Source organism: Carcharhinus amblyrhynchos, chromosome 8, assembly GCF_965287045.1.
Source record: "Carcharhinus amblyrhynchos chromosome 8, sCarAmb.v2.hapA, whole genome shotgun sequence".
Classification (NCBI taxonomy): domain Eukaryota; kingdom Metazoa; phylum Chordata; class Chondrichthyes; order Carcharhiniformes; family Carcharhinidae; genus Carcharhinus; species Carcharhinus amblyrhynchos.
The window spans coordinates 48,576,804-48,602,233 of NC_137331.1; the positions used below are offsets into that span (position 1 = coordinate 48,576,804).

The following is a 25,430-nucleotide window of genomic DNA, read 5'->3' on the forward strand; positions in this document are numbered from 1 at the left end:
TCAAGTTCCATTATTTAGAGGTGTTCAGTTTCAATACACGTGATTCTAAATGAGATCATTCTTTGAAAGAGTTCACAAAAGATACAGAATACATGCTTTTAGATCAATGCACATCTTCCAAGTATGATGGCTGAAGATCATAACATCCCTGCAGGGCAGGAGGAGGCCATTCAGCCCATCAAGTCTGCACTGACCACAATCCCACCTAGGCCCTATCCCTGTAACACCACATATTTGCCCTAGCTGGCCCCCCTGACACCATAGGGCAATTTAGCATAGCCAGTGCACCTAACCCGCACACCTTTGGACTGCGAGAGGAAACCGGAGCACCTGGAGGAAACCCACGCGGACATGGGGTAAATGTGCAAACTCCACACAGTGACCCAAGGCCAGAATCGAACCCAAGCCGCTGAAGCTGTGAGGCAGCAGCACTGACCACTGTGCTACCATGCTGCTTTGTATTGCTTTCACTAAAAACTTCTACACAAGCTGTTGAATTGCAATGGACAGATTTTTGTATGCCCAGAAAGTAGTTAAAACACAATAATTCAATCAAGAAGATTGAGTATTTGCAGTTCACATAATCCAAATCCCAAAATAAAATTATTTTCTTTCTCCAACTTCTTGGTGCAGTGGGTTCTCTTGTATTTGGAATTCCATTTATCACTGGGAAAAGCAAAATGTCATTATAGCTAGAAGTGGCCAATCACCCATTTTTGACCCACAGCTAATAGGAACTGAGACATCAATGCATTCACATTGAACTATAAATTGGCATCTGTACAGATCAACAAGGCTTGTGAACCATAGACTGAAAACTTTGGCTCGGGCTGTAAACATGACCCAATCAATAGTACACTTCACAGAAGAGATAACAGCCCTTTAACCAGTGATAAATAGAAATTCAAATATACAAGAATCAATTGCACCAGGAAGTTGATAAAGAAAATAATTTTATTTTGGAATTTGGGTTATGCAAACTGTAAACACAATCTTCTTGATTGAATTATTGCCTTTTAACCACTTTCCAGACATATACACATCTGTCCTTAGCGATTCAGCTTGTGTAGAAGTTTCTAATAAAAGCAATACATCTTCAGCTCTCATACTTGAAGATCTTTGATCTAAAAACATATATTCTGTAGCAGCTGTGACCTCTTTAAACCTTTGATCTTATTTTATCTTGTAGTTTCTCTCCACTTCTATGTATTGTAGTTAGTTTAACAGAGTTATTGTTGAAACCTGTTTGTGTAAAAGCCTTGGAGTTCTGTTTTGCATGTGTTGTATGTTTTATTACTAGTCCATTCACTTAGAGAAGTCACAAAGCAGCTACTGTGTTCATTTTATTCGATTGGGTTAGCTCCTTTTATGTACTGGGCACTGTTTGCATGAGATTACTTTCTGCTTTGTGTCTCCACACAGCTTTAAACTGCCAGTGATCTGCTTGGAATAAACTGGCAGAACAAACTGGTGGCATACAAGGAAAGGTTAAGGCCCTCAGTGATTGTTCACATTGCATTAACCTTCAATTTTCCCCTTTTCTGTTTAAAGTTTATTTGTGATTTCATGCATCTCCATTCCATTTTCTTTTAAACTTCAAGCAAGAACTATTTAAAATATAGTAAATAATTTTATCTCAGCTGTGACTTGTATTTCATTTCAAGGGAGAAATAGAATGGGGTTTATAGCTACCACAGTTTGAAATGAAAATGCACAAAAAAATTTGAGAAGTTGATTTTTTTTAATACATTTTATAATCAATCATTTGTTTGATCATATACCATCATATCCACTTATCTCATTTCTAGGTCTAAACTCCCAAGAAATAATTGTTCCTAATTTCTGACCTTGATTCTCACTTGGCCTTTCTGAGTCAGGTTGAGTGAGAACTAGGGGATTACAGGGACTGGGAACGTCTGAAATGTGGAGTTTTTTCAAGGAGCAGCTAGGTAGTGGGTTAGTGGGTCATTGTTTTTTAACTGGTCGGCGCAACATCGTGGGCCGAAGGGCCTGTTCTGCGCTGTTATGTTCTATGTCTAATGCAACGGGTTCATGAGACCTTGTGCGAATTGAAGCAGAGGAAACCGTGGCCCCTTTTTTTTTTCATAGCACAAGCTGTCATAAAACAGACATGTTTACAATTCCAGCCTCTGTGAAATCAGGCCTGTGAGAGGGGTAGGTGTGTCAGGAGATGGGTGGGGGGGGGCTGCGGTGAGAATCAGAAGATTTTGGGGTGGGGAGTTGGGCGATTTGGGGTGCAGGGGGTGTCAGATGATTAGGGAGAGGGGGTGGGGGTGGTCAGGTGTTTGGCAGGGGTACGGGTGATGGGCATGGAGTCAGGAGTGTTGGGCGATCGTGTGCATCTAATGATAGGGACTGGGAGTGGAGGTGGGAGATAGAATGGGTGGGAATTGTCAGGTGATTAGCAGTGGTGTCAGGTGGAGGCAAGGGCATATTGGGGGGTGGGGTAGAGGTGGGGTAGTTCAAGTGATCAGAACTGGAGGGTGGAGGTAGGGGTGAAGAGGAATTGGGGAGGAGGTGAGAAAGTTGTCAGGCGCTTGGGATCAGGTGGCCAACGTGGGGAGTGGTCAGGCATGGTGATTATCCCTTTAAGGACAACGCAGCAGAAACATATCATTTGGCTTGAGGGGCCAATGGAGACTGAGTGGGTAACCATCCTAGGGGGGTGGTGTCCTACCTTAGGTAGAAGGCAACCAGAAGGCATGTAGTAGACATGTAGGGACTGGAGCAACTGGTGGCTGCTGGCCTCTATGTAGTCTTTCCTCATTAATAAATGCCGTTTGTATCCCTGACAGTGTGTAGTGTGCATCATTACATCAGGGGTTAGGGGAGTACCTTTTGGATGTGGAGGGATAGGGGGAGAATGGGTGATAGTCAGAGTCCCGTGGGTGGGGGGGGGGGGGTGCAGTCAGATAATGGGACGAGTTCCATTGGTGGTTGAGGGGTGGTGGCAGTCAGTGCTATGGGTAACTATTCATGTAAGACAGTTGGATTCACCTGAATTTTGTGAATAATACACTACTTTTGCATGGTTCTAATTTCAGGTCAATTGCCTAAATCAAGTTTGAAATTAGAACAAAGAAAATTACAGCATTGGAACAGGCCCTTCGGCCCTCTAAGCCTGCACCGACCATGCTGCCTGACTTAACTAAAATCCTCTACCCTTCTGGGGACCATATCCCTCTATTCCCATCCTATTCATGTATTTGTCAAGATGCCCCTTAAAAGTCACTACCGAATCTGCTTCCACTACCTTCCCTGGCAACAAGTTCTAGGCACTCACCACCCTGTGTTTTTAAAAAAAAAACTGCCTCGTACATCTCCTTTAAACCTTGCACCTTAAACCTGTGCCCCTTAGTAATTGACTTTGACCCTGGGAAAAACTTTCTGACTATCCATTCTGTCCATGCCTCTCATAATCTTGTAGACTTCTATCAATTCCTGGGCAATTGCTGTGCAATTCTTTCCTAGGGAAAGGTTCCTCAGTGTATTTTTGAGGTACCCGCAAGTTACAATACCCCAGATCTTGGATGTTACGAACCATTGTCGTCATCGCAACAAAAAAAATGAAATCCTAGTCCCTTCTCATTCTAATAATAAAAATGTAGCTTGTATACCAATATTGACCTTTTTTTTAAAGCCCGTCATGCTGTTAAAGGTCTTCTGTAATGATATTTGTTGTAAAAAGTCTGACAACACCAGGTTTTAGTCCAACCTATTTATTTGATAATATACTCACAAGCTTTCGGGGTTAGCCCCTTCGTCAGGTGAATGGAGAGTTCTGGCCTCAGAGCACATAAAGCACAGACAGTTTAGAGATTACTGATTAGAATGTAATCAGTAATCTCTAATCAGTAATCTCTAAACTGTCTGTGCTTTATGTGCTCTGTCTGAGGCCAGAACTCTCCATTCACCTGACGAAGGGGCTAACCCCGAAAGCTTGTGAGTATATTATCAAATAAATAGGTTGGACTAAAACCTGGTGTTGTCAGACTTTTTACTGTGTTTACGCCAGTCCAACGCCGGCATACCCACATCATGATATTTGTTGACAGGCCCTATCTTTACACGTGACATACAAGAGTGGTCATATGTTTATTAGGCCTATAAAGAAGATATGTTGCGAACGTCCACTGCAATTTCATTTAAATGGTCACCAAGGCCAAATGTGAGCATTTGAGAATGCAAAGCTTAGAAAACAAGTTTGCTCAACATACCTTGCAAAAAAGAACTCGCTAAGCAACTGGTGGAAATCTGCTGAACGTGTGTCCCAGTTAAAAGAAGCAACGCAGAATGTGAAGATGTTGAACGGGCTTTAGCCATATTGATCGAACAAGGATCCAGAATCATCTGATCATTAACTTCAGCATATTTACCAAGAACAAAGAAACTTCTGCCGATCAATTGGACCTGGAAAGTTTTACCAGTAGCGATGAATGCTTTAGTCACTGTGTCATTCACTATGGTGATGCACAGAAAATATTTTGTGTTTTTGGGTAAATTTGCTGACTTGTCTTGCCTCTGAGTGGAAAACTTATCTCCATGAAGTTCTGTAGCTGGACCGTATTTAAGAGCCAGACAAAACTAAAGTACCAAAGCTATTGCATCAAGGAGCAACTGTGTACTCGAGATATAATACCATAAAAACCATGCTGAATTTCTATCACTGCCAGAAACAGGGAACAGAAAAACCCACATTTTCTCGCAATGGGAAGACTTTGTAATACTTTACCTCATTTTTTTCATTGAGTTGAAAAAATAAACATCAGTATTTATGTCCTTTTAAGACTAAATGTCACTATAAATAGAAATATGCAAGTTTCCACCTTCATCTGTGTGCGACCACTAAGTTCCTGTGGTTAATGTGCAACTGGGAATATGTGCTCAACTGTTTACAGTCCTTCACAATATGATATCAGCCTATTGTAACTGCAGAACTCTATATTCAAATAGTAATCTAACCAGGAACAACCGTTCTGAAAATAAATCCAAGAGGGATAAATGTAAAACTACCTAATCAACAACACATTCAGTGTTCTATCTGTTTAACCCTTGGTCTTCAAATGGAGTAAGTAATAGAATCAAACTAAGAGATGCATCTTCAAAGAGCAAGTGTTCCTATCAATATGAAAAGTTAAAAATAATTGACATCTTTTTTTAAAAAGAGAGATATGCTGACAACGGATTGGGAGGAACTGTTTCAGCACAAGAAAATAATTTGCATCAGCAGAAGTGTGGGTAGATGACTGAAGGAGTGGTCAGCTTCTGATTAAATGCATTTACTTAACTCTCCCTATTCTTCTGATCTTCCATTATACCTACGCTCACCACAGAGGCATATTTTGAAGGTTATTCTGGAAGGCAACCCTCTGGCATTTGCTAATGCTGATTCATGGCCAGAATACTTAGGTTTTCAGAAGTGGTTTGGCACAATTTAATCTTTCTGTATTTTTGAACAATGTGGGATGGGTCTGGCAGAGGGAGTTTGATGTGTGGGGTAGAGACTTGTTAGAATGCTTTGGCAGCAGAGCCTACCCTATACCTTGGGTCATCAGACATAGCTTCTCATTTGATTACATGCCACTGCCTTGGTTTTCTTCACATAATCCTTATTTCTCTTGGATTTTTTTCTTCATTGTCTGCTACTAAAATCATTTGCACTATCTATTATTTTCTTAGAAGCAGGTTTTAGCATTCCACTGATGTTTCTTTTCATGTGCATTGTGATTCTATTTAAATGCTTATTCCGTTTTCATTTTGTGTTATGATTACAGGTTACACCCAAAATGTTAGTTGTGTTCTCACCACATCTGCTGACTGACCTGCTGTTTCTTTATTAGCTCTGGTTTAGTTCCTTTTTTTTAGAAGTTTTGCACTGAGTGAATGTATAAGCTTCTATTGGTGTGCAAAATGGAAAAGATTAGCAGAAACAAATGTGGGTCCATAAAGCAGGGTCAGGAAAATTTATAATGGCGAATAAGAAAATGGCAGAGAAACTAAACAAATATTTTGACCTAAATTTTTATCCTTGGTGTGCCTGAAGTCATCGTGGGTGGGAGCAGATGTGAATCCCACTCCTGCCTGAGAATGCATTGTTAATATGATGTTGTACTGGGTGGCCAATTGAAGTGCACCCAGGGTATAACATATCTGCCAGTTAAGTCTGTACGTGCATGAGAGCAGGAACACATCAGGCACTGGGTCGAATGAGGACACAGTGGAGGGATTAAAACTAGAGAGACAGCTCCCTAAATTCTACCAGGAATTGAGGGACATTCAGGGCACTATGTGGCTCAAGACCAATAACTATACTACTGTTGAGCAATGTCATCAATGCCAGGAGACCTTGGATGGTGGGAGGACAAGTCAGTGGGTAGGTGTCAGCCCTTTTCTCCGATGAATGAGTGCCTACTTGTCCTAGTGCAGGAGGTCAGTGCCAGGAGCAGCATTTTGATGCCTAGGGACTAAAGAGAAGTCTACCCCTCCTGACTAAGGTGGCCTGGATTGCAGTAGCCACCCTGGTCAGTGACATGACCTTGTGCTCCGCACCTGGCTTCATGCCACAAAAAGTCCAATGATTTTCTGCATTAGGCAAGGATAAGTGTGGTGATGGCATGGATCTGTGCGGAGAGATGTAGCCAGGTGTCTGTTCCCCAGGTGCTCAAGGATCCGAATGTTTAATCCCATTGGCACTGAAGACTGCCAGCATAAATAGTCCAGTGTATTGGCAGGGCAGGTATGCCACAGTGAAATGGCACATTAAATGTCAGGGGAGGGGGCATCTGGAATGGACCTCAAGGAAGATGGAATCCTAAAGAGGCCTTTTATTCCCCCTGTCAGAAGATGGTGATGAGCAGGGAAGTGCAAACACATCTCACGCTGGAGTAGGAGCTGCCTTTCTTCTCTGTGGCTCTAGGGGCACTATGGATGAGGGCAGCAGCTCTTCTGTGCTCCCTGTCAGTGACTGCTGCATCTGTTGATGCCATGATGACTGAGGAGTGCCCAGCGATGAGCCTAGATTCTCGTTCCCAGCTGGAGCCAACTCAGGCTCCACTGGCCAGAGGACAACTGCTAAGGTCATCACAGCTACCACAGCAGCAAAGTCAGCAGGCTGCCTCCCGTGCCACTGCCAGCAAAGGGTGGAGGGTGTGAAACCAAGATGCAGATCCACAGATGCAAATTGAAGGCGTCTTGAACACAACATGGGTGTGTCACAGGTAACTGTTTATTACTTTGAGGTTTCTGTTTGGTACGTTTTGCATTTTGTTACTATGAAGTTAGATAAACATTTCCTTCAATTCAGTGGACTATGTTGGCTCTGTGCTTTGAACATTGACTTCATAATGCACAGGCTTGTAAATTTGAAGGCCATTTGTGTTAGGCTCCAAAGGAAAGTTTTATTGCAAATGAGACACTGCTATTGGATTGAGTTGGCCTCTATGCTTTGCCTAGCTGAAGTTTGGCTGGATCAATGCACCCCTGCCACTGAATGTTCCAATTGTCCACCTTGAAGTCAAACTGCACATTCATTGAGTGGTAAGCTTCTCTGACAGAAGCTCCTGGCTCTCCTGCTGCTGCCCAGATGGCCACATTCATGCTGTCTATAGAACCCTGTTGCAGGTAAACTCAGCAATCACTGCAAACTCTTGTACTGTCTCCTCCTGGTTGCCCTGTGTGTCTGAAGATGGCATTTGTCGCTAGCATGACAACTGTGTGCAACTGACAGATGCCGCACGGATTCCCCCACTGAATCCTGAAATGAACTAAAAGCATAAAAGTTGAGGCCTTGAGTGCTCATGGCATGGGGTGATCTACCAGACAGTTGGCAATTTCAGGACCTGAGATAACAAAGAAATGCCACTATGTCCCTGGAGCAGTGTGGTCTCTATGGCACTAGACCTCAGACATTTGCACGTTGTTGGTGCACTGCTGGTATACTGTAGCTGCTAGGTAGTGGTGTCTTATCCCACCTTGGCCCCTTCCCTACTGGCCTGTACCAACTGAGCCAATTGCCTTTCCTCTTACAGGTCTCTGCTTGGGACTCTACCCATACTCACCTTGTCTCCTCTTCCCCGCTATCCCTTTCCCTCTTCAGGGGAGGTTTCACCAGCAGAGTAGTCCTTCCTACTGTAGTAGAATGCAGAGGATGCATGCCTTGCAAATGATAGAACACTGTCCTCCAATCCTCTGGAAAGCCATCCAGGTAAATCCTGAAATGCCAAAAGTCATGTTTCAAATGCTAATCAATAACTAGGAAACTCAAGCTAAGCTCTATCCTCACACAGCTGCAAACTCTATCACAGAGGAACTGCTGTTGCTCCAGGTGCCTTTCTGCCCTTGGAAGAAATGGAAAAAATGTAATGGGTGCCACCTGTTTTGTCCATGTGACATGACAAAAATCACAGGCAGTGTAAAACCACTCAGTTGGCCCTTTTTAATGGCTTTGGATAGATGCTTGTTTGTTCACGCACCTGCTGACTTCAAAATTGTCTTGGTGCGCAGTGACATTGGGAAGTGGAAACCAAAATCATTTTGCATGATCAAATGCACTTCCTTGGCAGTCATCTTTCAAAATCTTTGAGGTGGCAAATGTAACCCCACTATTTGAGAGAGAGAGAGAGAAAATGAGAAACCATGGACCTGTTGGCATAACATTAGTCATATGGAAAATACTAGAATCTATTATAAAGGATGTGATAACCAGGCACTTTGAAAATAATGGTGGGAAAAGCAGGGTCAAGATGGATTTAGGAAGGGGGAAACACCTTTAACAAACCTACAGTTTTTGAGGATGTAACTAGCAGAATAGGTGAGGGAGAACCGGTCAATGTGATGTACTTAGATTTTCAGAAAGCTTTTCATTAGGTCTCAGGAGGTTAATAAACAAAATTAGAGCACACGGGAAGATGAGTAATATACTGGCATAGATATTACCAAGGTTAACAGACAAAACAGTAGGAATAAGTGGATCACTTTCAGGTTGGCAGGCTGTGACTAGTGGGCTACCACATGGATCAGTATATGAACCCCAGTTATTCACGATCTATATCAATGATTTGGATGTGGGGATTAACATTTCTAAATTTGCAGGTGATGCAAAATTAGGTGAGAGTTGTGAGGAGGATGCAAAGGGGCTTCAAGGGTCCTAGAGATGCTAAATTTGGCAGATGGAATATAAGAGAAATGAGGGGTTTATCCACTTTAGTAGGAAAACCAGAATATTTCTTAAATGGTGAGAGACTGGAAAGTAGTGAACTTCAAAGGGACTCGTGTGTCCTTGTTCATGAGTCACTGAAAGCTAATATGCAGGTACAGCAAGCAATTAAGGCGGCAAATTGTATGTTAATCTTTATTATAAGAGGATTTGAGTATAGGAGTAAATGTCTTATTGAAATTATGTTAAGTGTTGGTGACCACACCTGGAATGTTGTATGGAGTTTGGTTTCTTTACTCAGGGAAAGATATACTTGCTGTAGAACGAGTGCGACAGAGGTTTACCAAATTAATTGCTGGGATGGAGGGATTGGCCCCATGAGAAAAAGTATTCTCGAGTTTAGAAAAATAAGAGGTGATCACATTACAAAATTCTTTCAGGGCTGGGCAGGGTAGATACAGGAAGAATGTTCCCCCTAGCTGGGGGAGTCTAGAACTAGGGAACAAAGCCTTAGAATAAGAGGTAACTCATTTAGGATGGAGCTAAAGAATTTCTTCACTCGAGGGTGGTGAATTGTTGGTATTCTCTGCCCCAGATGGCTGTGGAGGCTCCTTCATTAGAGTGTTCAAAAGTGATATAAATAGATTTCTACATGTTAAAAACATCAAGGGAGTGTCAGAACATAGTATTGGAGTAGAGGATCAGGCATAATCTTATTGAATGGCAGAAAATGAAATTCCACAGCACCGTGCAAAAAAGCTGAGGATTTCTCCAGTTCACCGGCCAACATCTCTCGGCCTTTTGGCTAAGATCAAGTGTAGTATCGACATGCTGTGCTTGGTTGAAGTCATTAGGTTACATTTTAGCTTAATTTGAAGCAATTTTTAAAAGTGGTGTCTTGGCTTTTGGCTAAGATGCAAATGAGATCAAGCCTTGGAGGAGGAGCTATGCCTATTCCAATCAGCTTGGATCACGTAGATCAAGCCCAAGACAGGAGGTGAGAGCCCTGTCTTGTCAGCTTGGATTGGGAATATCTCAACTTGAGACTCTGAATTGGAATAAAAACAAGAAAAAACTGGCCAACATTTGTTACAAATGTTTGTGTCCACTCAGGTCACATTATTTGTGTAATTTGAAGACCGTATCCTTATTGTACCTATTTACAAAAACCATAACAACATTACCCATGTTTATCTAAATGAAGGCTTGTGTACAAGGTGTCTCACCTCTAAATCAAAATTGTGGGTTTAAGTTACAATCTAGAAACGTGGTACATAATTTAGGCTACCACCTCAGTGTAATTCTGAGGGAATGTTTTTTCCCTTGGATGAGATATTAAACAAAGGCCCCATCTGCTTGTCCTTGTGGATAGAAAAGGAGAATCCACAGCACCATTCAAAAACAGCTGGTAATTTCTTCAGTTTATTGGCCATTTGTCCTTGATCCAACATCACTAAAACTATGTTAATTTATCTGTATTGTGTGATCTTATTTTGTATAAATTTGCTGCTCAGTTACTTTCAAAAGTACTTTTGCATCTCAAAGTTGGACATGCCTTGGGGTGACCTGAAACTATTAAGGCAACTTATGTTTATTCATTCATACATAAAAGTATTTTTAACAGATTTTATTCTTGTATTCTAAATCTCTCTCCCCTTTAAAACTGAATATCCTTATGCTTCTGCTATTATCATGCTAACTCATTTATGTATACTGCATCATTATTCATTATAATTCTTGGGAATATTGTTTTATGCTACAAAATTAAGACAAATAATCAGAGCTGAGTCTGATTATTGCATGAACAATTTGGTTTTGGGTGTGTTTATCATTTGATACATGCAACTGTTGTACATTTGATGAATTTTCAGTTAGTGCAGTCCAGTTCAGAGAGACCAATGACCATTGCATCTTTGAGTCTGAAACCAAGAATGATAGATCTTCAGAAGGATGAAAGAGGTAGAAAAGACATCAAAACTAAGACTATCTTTTAGAAACATCTGTTATTAAAACATCTCTGGAGAGATGTTTTAATAACAGAGTTGTCGTGATGGGAGACTTCAATTTCCCAAACATCGACTGGAATATCCCTAGGGTAAGGGGTATAGATGGGGAGGAGTTTGTTAGGTGTGTTCAGGAGGGTTTCCTGATGCAGTATGTGGACAAGCCTACGAGGGGAGAGGCTGTACTTGACCTGGTACTGGCGAATGAACCAGGGCAGGTGATGGATCTTTCGGTAGGAGAGCATCTTGGATATGGTGACCATAATTCTATCTCCTTCACAATTGCGTTGGAACGAGATAGGATCAGGCAGGCTAGGAAGGTGTTTGTCTGGGGTAAGGGGAGATACGAAGAAGTCAGGAAGTTACTTGGACAAATAAACTGGAAGGAGGCGTTCTTAGGGAAAAGTACCGAAGGAAGGTGGCAGATATTCAAGGAATGTGTGTCTGGAGCTCTGAATGACAACGTTCCGATGAGACGAGGGGGGTTTGGTGGGTCGAGGGAACCGTGGTGCACAAAGGATGTGTTGAACCTAGTCAGGAAGAAAAGGAAGGTGTACAAGAGGTTCAGGGAATTAGGAGATGTTAAAGATCTTGAGGAGTATAAGGACTGTAGGAGGGAACTTAAAAGGGAAATTAGGAGAGCCAGAAGGGGTCATGAGAAGACCTTGGCGAGTAAGATTAAGGAGAATCCCAAGGCCTTCTATAAATATGTGAAAGGTAAAAGGATAAGAAGAGAAGGGATAGGACCGATAAAAGGTGAGGGGGGAAAGGTTTGTGTGGAACCAGAAGAAATGGCGGAGGTGCTTAACGAGTACTTCGCCTCAGTATTCACGGTGGAAGCCGATCTGGGAGATTTTGTTATGGATTTGCAGCAGATGGAAAGGATTGAGTACGTGAATATTAAGGAGGAGGATGTGTTGGAACTTTTGAATTCTATCAAGGTAGATAAGTCGCCGGGACCAGATGGGATGTACCCCAGGATACTGTGGGAGGCGAGGGAAGAGATTGCAGAGCCCCTGGCGATGATCTTTGCGTCGTCAATGGAGACGGGAGAGGTTCCAGAGGATTGGAGGATTGCGGATGTAGTTCCTATTTTTAAGAAAGGGAACAGAGATAGCCCGGGAAATTACCGACCGGTGAGTCTGACCTCAGTGGTTGGTAAGCTGATGGAGAGGCTTCTGAGGGACAAGATTTACGAACATTTGGAGAGGTTTGACATGATCAGGAATAGTCAGCATGGATTTGTCAAGGGCAGGTCGTGCCTTACAAGCCTAGTTGAGTTCTTCGATAATGTGACTGAACACATTGACGAAGGAAGTGCCGTGGACGTAGTGTACATGGACTTCAGCAAGGCGTTTGATAAGGTCCCCCATGCAAGACTTCTTGAGAAGGTGAGAGGGCATGGGATCCAAGGGCCTTTGGCCTTGTGGATCCAGAACTGGCATGCCTGCAGAAGGCAGAGAGTGGTTGTGGATGGGGCTTTTTCTGAATGGAGGTCAGTCACCAGCGGAGTGCCTCAAGGATCTGTTCTGGGACCCTTGTTGTTTGTCATTTTCATAAATGACCTGGATGAGGAAGTGGAGGGATGGGTAAGTAAGTTCGCTGATGACACGAAGGTCGGTGGTGTTGTGGATGATCTGGAAGGATGGCAAAAGTTGCAGCAGGACATAGATAGGATGCAGGACTGGGCGGAGAAGTGGCAGATGGACTTCAACGCGGATAAATGTGTTGTCGTCCATTTTGGCAGAACCAACGGGATGAACGAGTACACTATTAAGGGCAGAAGTCTGAGTAGTGTTGAGGAGCAGAAGGATCTTGGGGTCCGGGTCCATAGGACTCTTAAATCGGCCTCGCAGGTGGAGGAGGTGGTCAAGAAGGCGTATGGTGTACTGGCCTTCATTAATCGAGGGATTGAGTTTAGGAGTCGGGAGGTAATGCTGGAACTTTATAAGACCCTTGTCAGGCCTCATTTGGAGTATTGTGCGCAGTTCTGGTCGCCTCACTATAGGAAAGATGTAGAAGCTATTGAAAGGGTGCAGAGGAGATTTACAAGGATGTTGCCTGGACTGGGAGGCATGCCTTATGAAGTTAGGTTGAGGGAGCTGGGACTCTTTTCCCTGGAGAGACGAAGGTTGAGAGGCGACCTGATAGAAGTTTACAAAATGTTGAGAGGAATAGATAGGGTGGACTCTCAGAGGCTATTTTCCCGGTTTGAAATGGTCGCTACGAGAGGACACAGATTTAAGGTGCGGGGAGGGAGGTTCAGAAGTGATGTTAGGGGTAAGTTTTTCACTCAGAGGGTGGTGAGTGAATGGAATCGGCTGCCGTCAGTGGTGGTGGAGGCGAACTCGCTGGGGTCTTTTAAAAGACTTCTGGATGAGTATATGGGGTTTAATGAGATTGAGGGTTATAGATAGGTCTGTAGGTTGGTAGGTGATGTGGTCGGCGCAACTTGTGGGCCGAAGGGCCTGTTTGTGCTGTAGTGTTCTATGTTCTATGTTCTATGTTTTTAAACCATTGTCCACATTTTCACTTGAGGCAAATAGCTTGATTAGAAAACTTTCCTGGTTTAACACATTTATACTTTTTACTCAGAGGGCAGTGGACAATAAGTTGCTGGATGACTTTAGGCCCACCTCCCAAATGCAGATAGCTGGAGGGGCTGCTGCATGCCAAGATGGACTGTTCAAAGAGCCCATCTCAACAAAACAACCAGGACAAATGTCCCAGAGACTGCTGCTATTAAGTCTTTGTGCCAACCCCCCATTCTCCGTGCATTATCTACATCAGCTAGTACCTCAAACCCACCTCTCACCTCTCACCTCTCAACCCTTTGTAGCCTCCATGCCAATTAAATGCTAACTCATGATACTACCCACAATTACACCCTCCATGCCGCAGTATCCACCTAGGCAGACCTCAGGAACCATATACAGATGAAATAAAACAAAGATGTGGGAAACGCTCCCATTCAAAATTTTAAAAGCTCCAAGTACTTACTCTCTTAGCCAAACAAATAAACTTGTATTTGTAACTCCACAAAAACAACAAATCGTTTGATACCTCCTTTGAGTTAGCAATTAAACTATGAATTTACAAATCCCCTGCTGTGCTAATTAGTAGTGGAAAGCAATAATGATAGCCCTTGGAGTAATGTCAACAAACAGCAATTGTAATTGCTAAATCAGATTATTTTCAACTCAAACAGGTAGACTTTTTCAATTTTCTGAAGTGTTAGAAATTTAACTTTGACATCTTGACATTTCTATGCAACTATCCACCCTTCATGAGCAATTACATCTTCTCATGAATTTGTGACTGTCACATTGTGTCATTAGGCCCTTGCTACAGGGACAACAGGCTCTGTTTGGATCTGTTCAAATGATCCTGATGAATTTGTGTTTCCCTCATGAGTCACATCCTGCCACCTTTCCCTTGACAGCAAAAATAGGATCTGTGAAAAACGGAGGCATGACTTCTAGATTGGGGTTGCATCTGTCCCTTTAAAAGGTCCCGCAGTCTCCCTGTAGATCCAGCTTTTTGTTCTTGTTTACCCTGGACATGAATGAATAGCTCCAATCAGATCAAATGCTGTACTTTACTGGAATGTTATACAAGGCAGGAGCTGGTCACATCAACTGCTGCTCAAAGAACGTGATGCATTAGTTTGGACAACTGGTTCAGCTCCAGTTTGTTGTGATGTGTGATGGCTGACTATCATTTGAAGAAATGAGTCCTTAGAACGCGAATTGTATAATGTTTCATGCTTCAATTTGTACTACTTGTCAACAAAATCAATTATACTTATTTATATATTTATCTTTGACATTAGAAGATATGTTCAATTTTACTATCAGTAAAAGTGAATTTTATTAATAAGCTTTTAGAATTTAAAAAAAATTATCTTGAGCATCCATCATAGAATCTTACAGTGCAGAAGGAGGCCATTTGGCCCATCAAATCTGCACTGACCACAATCCTACCCAGGCCCTATCCCGATAATGCTATACATTTACCCTAGCTAGTCCCCCTGACATGAAGAGGCAATTTAGCATAGCCAATCCACCCAACCCACACATCTTTGGACTGTGAAAGGAAATCTGAGCATCTGGAGGGAACACACGCAGACACAGAATTTGCAAACTCCATGCAAACAGCGACCAAAGCTAGGAATCAAACCTGAGTCCCTGGCACTGAGGCAGCAGTGCTACCCATTGTGCTGCCCCTGAGCTCATCTAATTAGCTTGTGTTAAATCTATCAAATCAATGCAAGGCTTAATTTAGAATTACCACAATGCATTCTTGATTTAAGCCTTTCAAATAATTGATCAAATATACAATGGTGCCCAACTAGCGTGCTGTGAAAATAGATTCAAAATGATAAATTAATGTAATTAACTAAAACTAACCATCTTCAGATCAGTGGTCAACCTGAAAAGAGCCACACGTGTGGTTTAGATTTTTTACATTGGTTATACATATAGGCCTGACCAATGGGAATTGGAGCTGAAGGCAAAAGGTCTTGTGCCCGTACAAACAAAAACTCAGAAGGGCACAAAAGTCCTGGGAGGAGAGAGAGAGAGACAGGTAAAAATGGCATATCCTATAGATCCCAACAGTGCAGAAGAAGGCCATTCGGCCTATCGGGTCTGCACTGACTATCTGACAGAGAAGAAACTGGAACACTGAGGAAACCCACGCAGACCTAGGGTGAATGTGCAAACTCCACAGAGTCACCTGAAACCAGAATTGGGCCATGGTCCCTGGTGCTGTGAGTGAGCAGTTCTGAAAACTACAACATTGAATCCATGCCAATAACTTGTGTCTATAGTTATGTTTGGACACAACATTATGCTGAATCTTCTGTCAGCACTTCAGCTTTCTCCTCTTTAATTTTTCAATTTTAGGAGCATGGTTCAGAGAAAATAAGTGGTGTGTCTCAAACTTTAACAGTCTAGAAGTGTGCTATGACATAGAAAGTTGGGAACTCCTGCTTTGACTAGTTGTCAAATTGCTCGATTATTCTTTCTTTCAGCAGGTCGAGACAGGATGTGAAGAGGGCTTTAGGATCATGCTTTTTACACCATCTGGTAAAGGAGAAGAGGATGGTGTTGGGCTGGTGGATAAAAACTTAAGATAACATTTGGATCTGTTGTGTTTCTAACTGTCCCTGTACACATTCCAAGGTTATACATGAAGAAAGTCAGTGATATCTCGCTCCTGCTCCCTCCATGCCATATCAGGAGGCGTGGCATCTGGTTCTAAATTCTGCCAGTTTCACCCAAGTTGCCATTATCATGCACTGCTGTTAAGTAGTCATTATGTTCCAGGACAAATACTACTAATTTTTGGGGAAGTGGACAGTGCTTGTAAGGCAGAATGTATTGCTCCTTCAGGACGAACTTGTAAATACAGCGAATGAAAATATAACAAAACTTACCCCAACATAATAAAGAAACATTACTCAAATCAGGGCCTCACCCTGGACCACTCTAAGTTACCCACAATTCTACATAGCTCCTTATTTATAGAGTGTCAGCTGTCTATTACATTACCAATTGGTTCCATGCTTTACTGGATCAGCTGACCCTTACAATGGGAACAAGATGCATCGGATGTAATGTGACCAAGGTCATCACTGGTTATGTTCTAACAAATTCCCTTTAATTTCTTTCAAAATTTAAGACAATCAACCTCCAGTATTCTCACTAACTTTCCAGTACCTGCACCCCTTTTTGTAAAACAGTCAGATAGCTGTAGATTAACACCGACCTCTAAGTTTGAAAACTTCCTGGTTTTCCAATATTCGCTTAATGCTGGTAAACTCAATTAATTTTTCCGCTATACCTTTTGTTGAGTGAACATCGTCCACGTGACACTCAATTGGTACTTTCTTACCTGATGTGCCCATAAAAAGTTCTGTTAATTTGTCTGACAAATGTATCCCCATATCCAAGGCCAGGGTTGCAGCCGCCAATGTGCTTTTGACTGCCCTTGTTTTTTTTTTGTGCTTCCCAGGCCTAAGTGCAACATTTTCCTTCCATACCTACCAGGAATATTATGAATCCAGCACCACTTGAATGTCCATATGGTAGATTGGCATGTGAAGCGTCTCTAAACACAAAAAAATTCATATCTTCTGGTTCTCCTAGTGCTGGGAATTTAATTCCACGTTAAATTTTAACTTAAATGTTTTATTAGCCTGCAACATCTGACTGTGGTTTGCTTCAAAGTATTACTGAGCTCTAGGACATTATAGCTCCCATCTGGTCTTGTCTGTGTGCATAGCCAATTTAGCTGTCCTATCATACTCCTCAATAACTCTTGTTGGCCCATTCCTCTTTTTCCGCTGACCTCTCTCTCTGGCGATGGGAATGGGATCAAAACTACTTAGATATTTCTGTTGGCTCAGCGTTACACCAGTTGTTGGATATCAAGACCAAGATATCAAAGCACCAGCTGCTTGACTCCCTACTTTAAATTGTGTTTTCAGCTTCTCAATGATCCTTTTCAAAATTTTCTATGCCACCCCATAGGAAATCAATATGCATTACAAAAGTTCCAGCTAATTTTCCTTTAGCCTTCCAATAAAACATTGCTGGATTTGCTTTTAACTGGATGCAGCCAGTCTTCAGTAGTACAGATCATACAGAGAAATGCCAAATCCTTGATGCATCACTTAACCCATATACATATTTGTTCAATTTCCACAAATATCCCTGTGTATTGCAGCAGGTGGTCAGGAAGGCGAATGGGATGCTGGCCTTCATAGCGAGGGGGATTGAATATAAAAGTAGGGAGGTCTTGCTGCAGCTGTATAGGGCATTGGTGAGGCCGCAGCTGGAGTACTGTGTGCAGTTTTGGGCGCCGCACCTGCGCAAAGATATTTTGGCCTTGGAGGGAGTGCAGAGGAGGTTTACTAGGCTGATACCGGAGTTGAGGGGGTTGAGCTATGAGGAGAGGCTGAATAAACTGGGCTTGTACTCGTTAGAGTTTAGAAGAATGAGGGGAGATCTCATTGAGACGTTTAAGATGATGAATGGGATGGATAGGATAGAGGTGGAGAGACTCTTCCCGCTCAAAAAAGACAGTAGGACTAGGGGGCACAGCCTCAAGATAAAAGGGGGGCGGTTTAGAACGGAGTTGAGGAGGAACTTTTTCACTCAAAGGGTGGTGAATCTCTGGAATTCTCTGCCCGTTGAAGTGGTGGAGGCTGCCTCGCTAAATATTTTTAAGACGCGGGTTGATGGGTTTTTGATAAGAGAGGGGATTAAGGGTTATGGGGAGAAAGCGGGAAAGTGGAACTGAGCAGCGACAGATCAGCCATGATCTTATTGAATGGCGGGGCAGGCTCGAAGGGCTAGATGGCCTACTCCTGCTCCTATTTCTTATGTTCTTATGTTTCTTTGGATGGCCTCAAAAAAACATTTGAAATGTTTCGCCCTGCAGAAATGAGCTTTGATGTCAGTTGATTTACACATCCAATTATGAGATACTAGGACCGCAAAAAAAAGTGCCACTTTCCTTGCTGTGGGTGAATCAACCCTCATGTCTCTCCCATCCAAATGCTCCTCATACCCACAGGCTACTAATCTAGCTTTAGCTTTAGCTTTATATGTTCCACCTTTCAAAACTGTCTCTATGCAAACCCACCTATGGGACAAAGCAGGCTGCCCTTCATCTGGTACCTTGGTGTACACTTAAACTCCTTCCAGCTGATCAGCTCCCTTTGTTTGGCCTCTCGTTTCCAAGTTTCATTTTGTTTGCAGCTATCAGTACTTCCTTATGGGGACTTCTGCTCCTATTTCTGTCATCGGTTTGATTCCTAGCCTTCCTTGTTAAGCTGTGGCCTCTACTGCCAATTCTTTTTCGGTCAGAGCTGCTACTCTCAGACCATGGCCATAGATTCATGATTTCTCAGCACTATCTTTGGTCAGACAGCTGTACTTTGCTACGCAACCTTCACTTCAGCTGATGCAATTTATATGGTATGGGATCGTTAACAAATCATACAATAGTGGACATTCCAGATACTTCAGTTCCATTCTGAGTAAGTCTGGCAAGTCTGTTTTATGTTGAAATAACAAGAAAAATGTTAATTTTGTATATTCTAATAAATTGAATGTTGGGATAAATGCACCACAGTATGTGGTACTGAAACCAGACAGATCACAGGTATCCACGACAGATCAGCCATGATCTTATTGAATGGCGGGGCAGGCTCGAAGGGCTAGATGGCCTACTCCTGCTCCTATTTCTTATGTTCTTATGTGCCTGAATTAGCTCATCTCAGCAAGATCACTACAATTGGCATCATTGTTCTATGATAAAAACTGAGCAACATGTGCTGTGTTAATGCATTCTGCTGAAAAACTCGTGCGTAGCATTAGGTCAGACTGAACTGGGATCAACTGTGACTCGCAGCTGAGGTTCAAGAATGATAAATTGCAACTCTATGAATTATCATAGCATTGCTGGTGTCCTAATTCCATAGAATAGCTCGTGTTGATCCTTTCAAAACAGGAGTTCTGTACAAGAAGTCAGCAAAACATGGTGGAGGCAGGCATTGAGATTACAATCCTTTGAGTCTGAATTACATAAGAACAGAGGAGCATTAAAAATAGGAATGTGGTGGATGTCACTGTCGCAATAACTCCACTTTCCTGTCTTCACCTACACTCATCATCATTGACTTCCTTGAGAATCAAAAACCTAACTTAGCCTTGAGAGTAGTCTGATCTGCTCTCTGGGGTAGTGCATTTCAATGACCTAATGACCCTCTAAGGGAAGAAATTCTTCTTCATCTCTGCCTGAAATGGGACACTCTTATTTTCAAATTGCGTTCTTTTTTTCTAGATTTTCTTCATGAAGGGAAACCTTTTCTCAACATTTTCCCTCAGACTCTTATTTTTAATAAGATTACCTCTTATTCTTCTAAATCTCAACCGTACGTCATAAGATAGCCCCTTAATTCCAGGAATCAGCCTAGTGAACTTTCTCTGAACTTCCTCCAAAGCAAGTATATCCCTCCTGTAAATAGCACTCTAGTTGTGCTCTCAATGATCCCCTCTGCAGTGGTCAAAAGACTTTCCTATTTTCTACCTCATCTCCCTTGCAATAAAGGCCAACGTTCCATCTGCCTTCCTAATTACTTGCTGTATCTACATGCTAACTTTTTGTGATTCATATATGAGGACACCTGAATCCCTCTGTATTACAATATTCTGCAGTCTCTCCATTTAAATAACGTTCTGCCCTTCTATTCTTACCAAAGTGAACAACCTCACATTATACCCCATCTGTTAAAATTGTGCCCACTCCTTCACATATAGTTGGCACATTCCTTGTAGTTCACTTCCTATTTTTTATGGTGCCATCAGCAAATTTGCCTGCAATATACTTGATCCCTTCATCTACGTAATTAATATAAATCATAAATAGTTGAGGCCCCAGCACTGATCGCTGTGACAACCTGCTAGTTATAGTTTGTCAACTTGAAATGATCTATTTATCTTGACTCTGTTTCCTGTTAGTTAATCAATCCCCTATCCATATGAATATATTACCTCAACAGTGTAAGATCTCTTCTCAGTAGTAACCTTTTGAAAATCCAAATAAACTTGATCTGTTTGGTTCCCCTTTATTCATCCAGCTTATTCTCAAAGAAATCTAATAAACTTATCAAACATGATTTCCCTTTCATACGTGTTGATTCTGCTTGACTGCATTATGATTTTCTGCACATGCTGCTACTACTTCCTCACTAATGGATTCCAGCATTTTCCCAATGATGGATATTTGGCTACCTAACCGATAGATTTCTGCCTCCCTCCTTCCTTGACAATGAGTGTTACGTTTACAGTTTGCCAATCTGCTGAACCTTGCCATAATCAAGGGAATTTTGGAAGACTACTATTAATGCACCTCAGCAGTCATTTATTTTAAAACTCAAGGATACAGGATCTCGGTTCCAAGGGATTTGTCAGCTCTTAATGCTAGGCAAACTAAAGTTATTTTTTTTCTCCCAGAATGGTAATTGTTTTAAATTTCCCCTCTTCCTCTTTTGGCCTCTTGATTTTCTTCAATTATTTGTGGGATGCTTCTTGTGTCTTCAACAGTGATGACAAATATATAAAATACTTGTTGAAAGTGCCTGTAATTTCTTTGTTTACCAATGTTAATTCCCTAGTCTTATCCTCCAAGGGACCAACTTTTGCTCTAACTACTCTTTTCCTTTTTATATACTAGTAAAAGGTCTTACTATCTTCTTTTATATTTCTTGCTATCCTTCTCCCATATTCTAATTTCTTCCTCTTCATTTAGTATTTTGTTGTCCTTTTCTGATTTCTAAAACTTACCTAATCTTATAGCCTACTACTAATCTTCTCAACATTATGTACCTTTTCTTTCAATTTAATCTCATTCTTAAATCATAGTGCATCCATACGTTGAGTCTTTCTTTCTTGATAGAATACAACTTTGTTGAGAATTTGGAAATATCTTCTTAGATATCTGCTACTGCTTCTCTGTTGTCTTGTGTTAGAACCTATTTTCTTAGTCCACTTTAGTCAATTTTGTCTTTATACCTTTGGAATTGTCTTTATTTAATTTTAAGACATTAGTTACAGACTTTCTCACCTTCAAACAATGTCGAATTTTATCATGATATGATCACTTTTGCCTAGGGTATCTTTTACAAAGAGGTAATTAGTTCTGTCTCATTACACATTATCATGTGTAGAAAGCATGTTCCTTGATTGGTTTCAGATCATACTAATCTAAGAAACAGCCCTGAATACCTGCTATAGATTTCTCCTTAAGACTATCTTTGCCAATTTGATTTGTACAGACTGTATGAAGGCTAAAATCACCCTAGGGATTCCATAGCACAGTGTAACCACTATTAGTGAGTGTATAAACTATTCTCTCCAGTGACTTCTTTCCCTTGCTAGTTTTTACCTTTTCTCAAATGCATTCTACCATGCTGGCATGATTTGAATTCTGTGCATGCTGTGTTCACATCTGGTGAAGGAGGAGTTAAAATGGGCCTTTGTGTCTACTTTGACTACAATTTTGTTAAACAAATATTTGAACCAAACTGGTAACTGCAGAATCCAGTAAGCAAAATAACAATGAAGTATAAGTATGATGGTACTAAATTGAGAAAAGATTTACAGTTTGATTTGTTTGTTTTATTCGAATCTTTGAGTAAAAACCTGGATCTTGACATTGATGTGCTAAATAATTTGCTAATATAACAAGTAGGAAACAAAAACTTCTAATAGGCTGCCCACCACCCTCCTGGAAAAGACCAAAAAATAATCATGTGTGTCTATGCACAAAACAGGTATTAGTCTCTTTGTACTTATTAATGCAAGCACTGATTCCTGATTGGGAACTCCTCTGCAAAATTGGTTTGCACCGAGGCGTCCAGCACCAGTTGCGTACAGAAAATTCAGTTCTGTTTGTTAGATTGCAGAAACAATGTATGACTTTATAGTATACGCCCTTGAATGTGGAACTAGAGGGAGCATGGAGTGTGCCTCTTGACCTACGTTCATGTAAAAGCAGATTAAGCACAGTAAGAGGTTCAATGTTGAATGTATTGCCATTTGTTGAAATGTTGTGCTCTTTTTTTTAAACCACCCTTCCTTTTATCTGCCCTGGTGGACTGATATTCCTGCAGTTCTGACACCAGCAGAACAGGTTTCCAACCACCACTCCTGAGAAATTTACTTTAAACCTTGTGCATGATAGATGTTTAGCAATTATTCTGTCTTTAATTTTTTTCTCTTTTCTTCCTTTGTGGGCTCCCCATCGCTGAGATCAAAAGCTCAGTTAACCTTAGCTCTGCTATTCTGTGCACATGAATTTATGCTCCTGTTTCCTGTACACTTATGCTATACAATATTAATCTTACCAAAAATACACTTGTTACAATTTTATTTGAAATTGACATGTTAGTCCTCCCAAAATACATCACCTCACACTTTTTTCAGGGTTAAATTCCATTTGCCATATTCTGTCCATTTGACCAACCTGTCTATATCATCCTGTAATCTAAGGCTTCCCTTCTTGCTATACCATACCATCAATTTTCATATCATCCGCAGCCTTATTGATCATCCCCCCCCGCCACACAATTCAAATCCAGATCATTAATGTAAACTGCAAACAGCAAGGAACCCAGCATCAATCCAAGCAATAATTTTGGATCCAATTTGTCAAATTGCCCTGATCCCGTGGGCTCTTACCTTCTTGATTAGTCTTATCAAAAACTTTACTGAAGTCCATGTGGACTACATCACTGGCACTGCCCTTATCTACATATGTAAGTGTGATCAAGAAAGTAAAGCTGGCACAATGATCAAAAAACACTTGCACGCTGTTTTTCATCTTGCCATTTTACTGACAAACACAAAAAAAATCAAAATGGGTATTTGAGATCATATTCCCTACAATGATGTTCATTAGTCATTATTTATTTGCTCAAACTTCAATTAGCCGCATGTGGCTGTGGGTAATGCTGTGAACAATAGTGTATATGAGTTGGAACCCTCCCCCTGCCCCTGCCCCCCACCCCACATTTTTGATGCTGAGTTCCTATCATTTTTAAACAACTACATGATCTTTTTTAAAAGAGGTACATTAAAGGATCCTGGGATCAAGAAAAGTGAGCTTAAACTTGATGCCTCATGGAAAAAAAACCCACATAGATTTGGTTGAGTCAGTCTCTGAGTTATAACATTTGATAATTGCATGTTCATTTGGTGTTTTAAAGAGCTAAATTATAGATTATTAGAATATATGTCTGCATGAGTGCACACATGCATGCATTATTAATTCAGTTATTGCTTAGAAACATAATTTATTTGCTAAATATTATGCCCTCTATAAATACAAATTTAATCATTCATTCATTGATGAAAATTGAGAAGGGCAGCTGCTAGTCTTTGATTCATTGCCGTCCTGCTCTATTGGCACTTCAGCGTATTTGAGCTGCAATTATTAAAGCTGTCTGTGGATGAACATCCGGCAAAGCAATTTTGGGCTGTCAGAAAATCAGTGCAATTGATCCAATCCTTTCAAGTTGGGGTAGTGTTTGTTCAGCTTCTACTGATTGAAACCTGCAGCTGTAAAACCATTTAAACTGATAGTGTTGGGGATAGAGGAGATGAATCATTGCAGTATCTTTTAAACCTACAGAGGGTGAACAGGAAGGTATGGCTTTGCATCAGGAGGAAAGATTATTGCTACCATATTGTTAACAGAAACACAAGGTAAGTCTTATATAATATAAAATTATATTGCCATTTTGTACTCTATTATTTGGTAATGTAGAACCAGATTACAATTTAGATTGCATGACAAAATTATTTTAACAACTCTTTTGACTCTGTTACAAAAATTAGTGTTCTAATTTATTTTACCCATCTGTCATATTACTGAGGAATGAGACGTGGATTTCCTTACACATTTTTTACTTTATAGTTTGAAAATGTATGTACACACATTTGCATCAAAATAATAATATACTTCAAATACACAATCGTGGGGCTAGATGCAATTTTAACTACTCTTTCTATTCATTATTGACCCAAATTTTGGTTGAGTGTCCATTCAATTTTGCATTTGTTAATTTTCTTGAGATATTTTTGCTTGAGTTGAACAGCAGATATTCAAACATTGAAATTGATTAGGATCCATGTCTGACAGCTAAAACGTGAGAAGCTGTGAGATTCATTTTACATTTTATCTGATCTCTTTTTGTTTCGACTGGTGGGTATAATGAACGCTGTTGAGCAGATGGAACTGTTGTTATCTATGTAGAAGTCATGGCCACTAAATACATTGAAGCTGTTGAAGAAAATACAAAGCCCAGTGTCACCTTCTAATTGCTTCTTTTTTAAATATTTTCCTTTGTATCGACCTATGGTGCAGAAAGTTTTGACTTTTATATATTTACTTCTTTTAAAAACAAGCAAGAGTTTAAAAAGTAAAATGTAGATAGCAAATGCTAAAGGGTTTTTATCTGTTTAGTGCTGTTCTGAACATTTTGAAAATTGACATTTATGAAAAGTGCCTGGAAGGACTTTTTAAAAATAACTCATTCGGGTCATTTAACGAGAATAATGTGCAGCACTCTACAGCTGCACAGTAAAGATATTATGTTTTAGAGTTGGAGTCGGTAAACTCCAGAATTACAGTAGTGTCAGAGGTGAGTCATGTGCAGTTTTTATTGTTTCCTGTTG

General features: G+C 41.0%; 1 protein-coding gene and 1 non-coding gene across 6 annotated transcripts in view; both read left to right on the forward strand.

Annotated features, from left to right (window-relative positions):
- pag1 (phosphoprotein membrane anchor with glycosphingolipid microdomains 1) overlaps window positions 1-25,430 on the forward strand; it is a 165,865-nt gene that overhangs the window by 21,614 nt on the left and 118,821 nt on the right. For 3 of the 5 annotated variants that reach the window (XM_080194042.1, XM_080194040.1, XM_080194041.1), the window contains exon 2: window positions 24,385-24,458. The exons of the other annotated variants lie outside the window; for them this stretch is intronic. The gene's annotated coding sequence lies outside the window, so the exon portion shown is untranslated. The remainder of the gene's footprint in view (window positions 1-24,384; window positions 24,459-25,430) is intronic. 5 annotated transcript variants of the gene reach the window in all.
- Window positions 9,964-10,158, forward strand: LOC145347155 (U2 spliceosomal RNA). Its single transcript, XR_013887804.1, has one exon. It is a non-coding gene; the product is annotated as a U2 spliceosomal RNA (small nuclear RNA).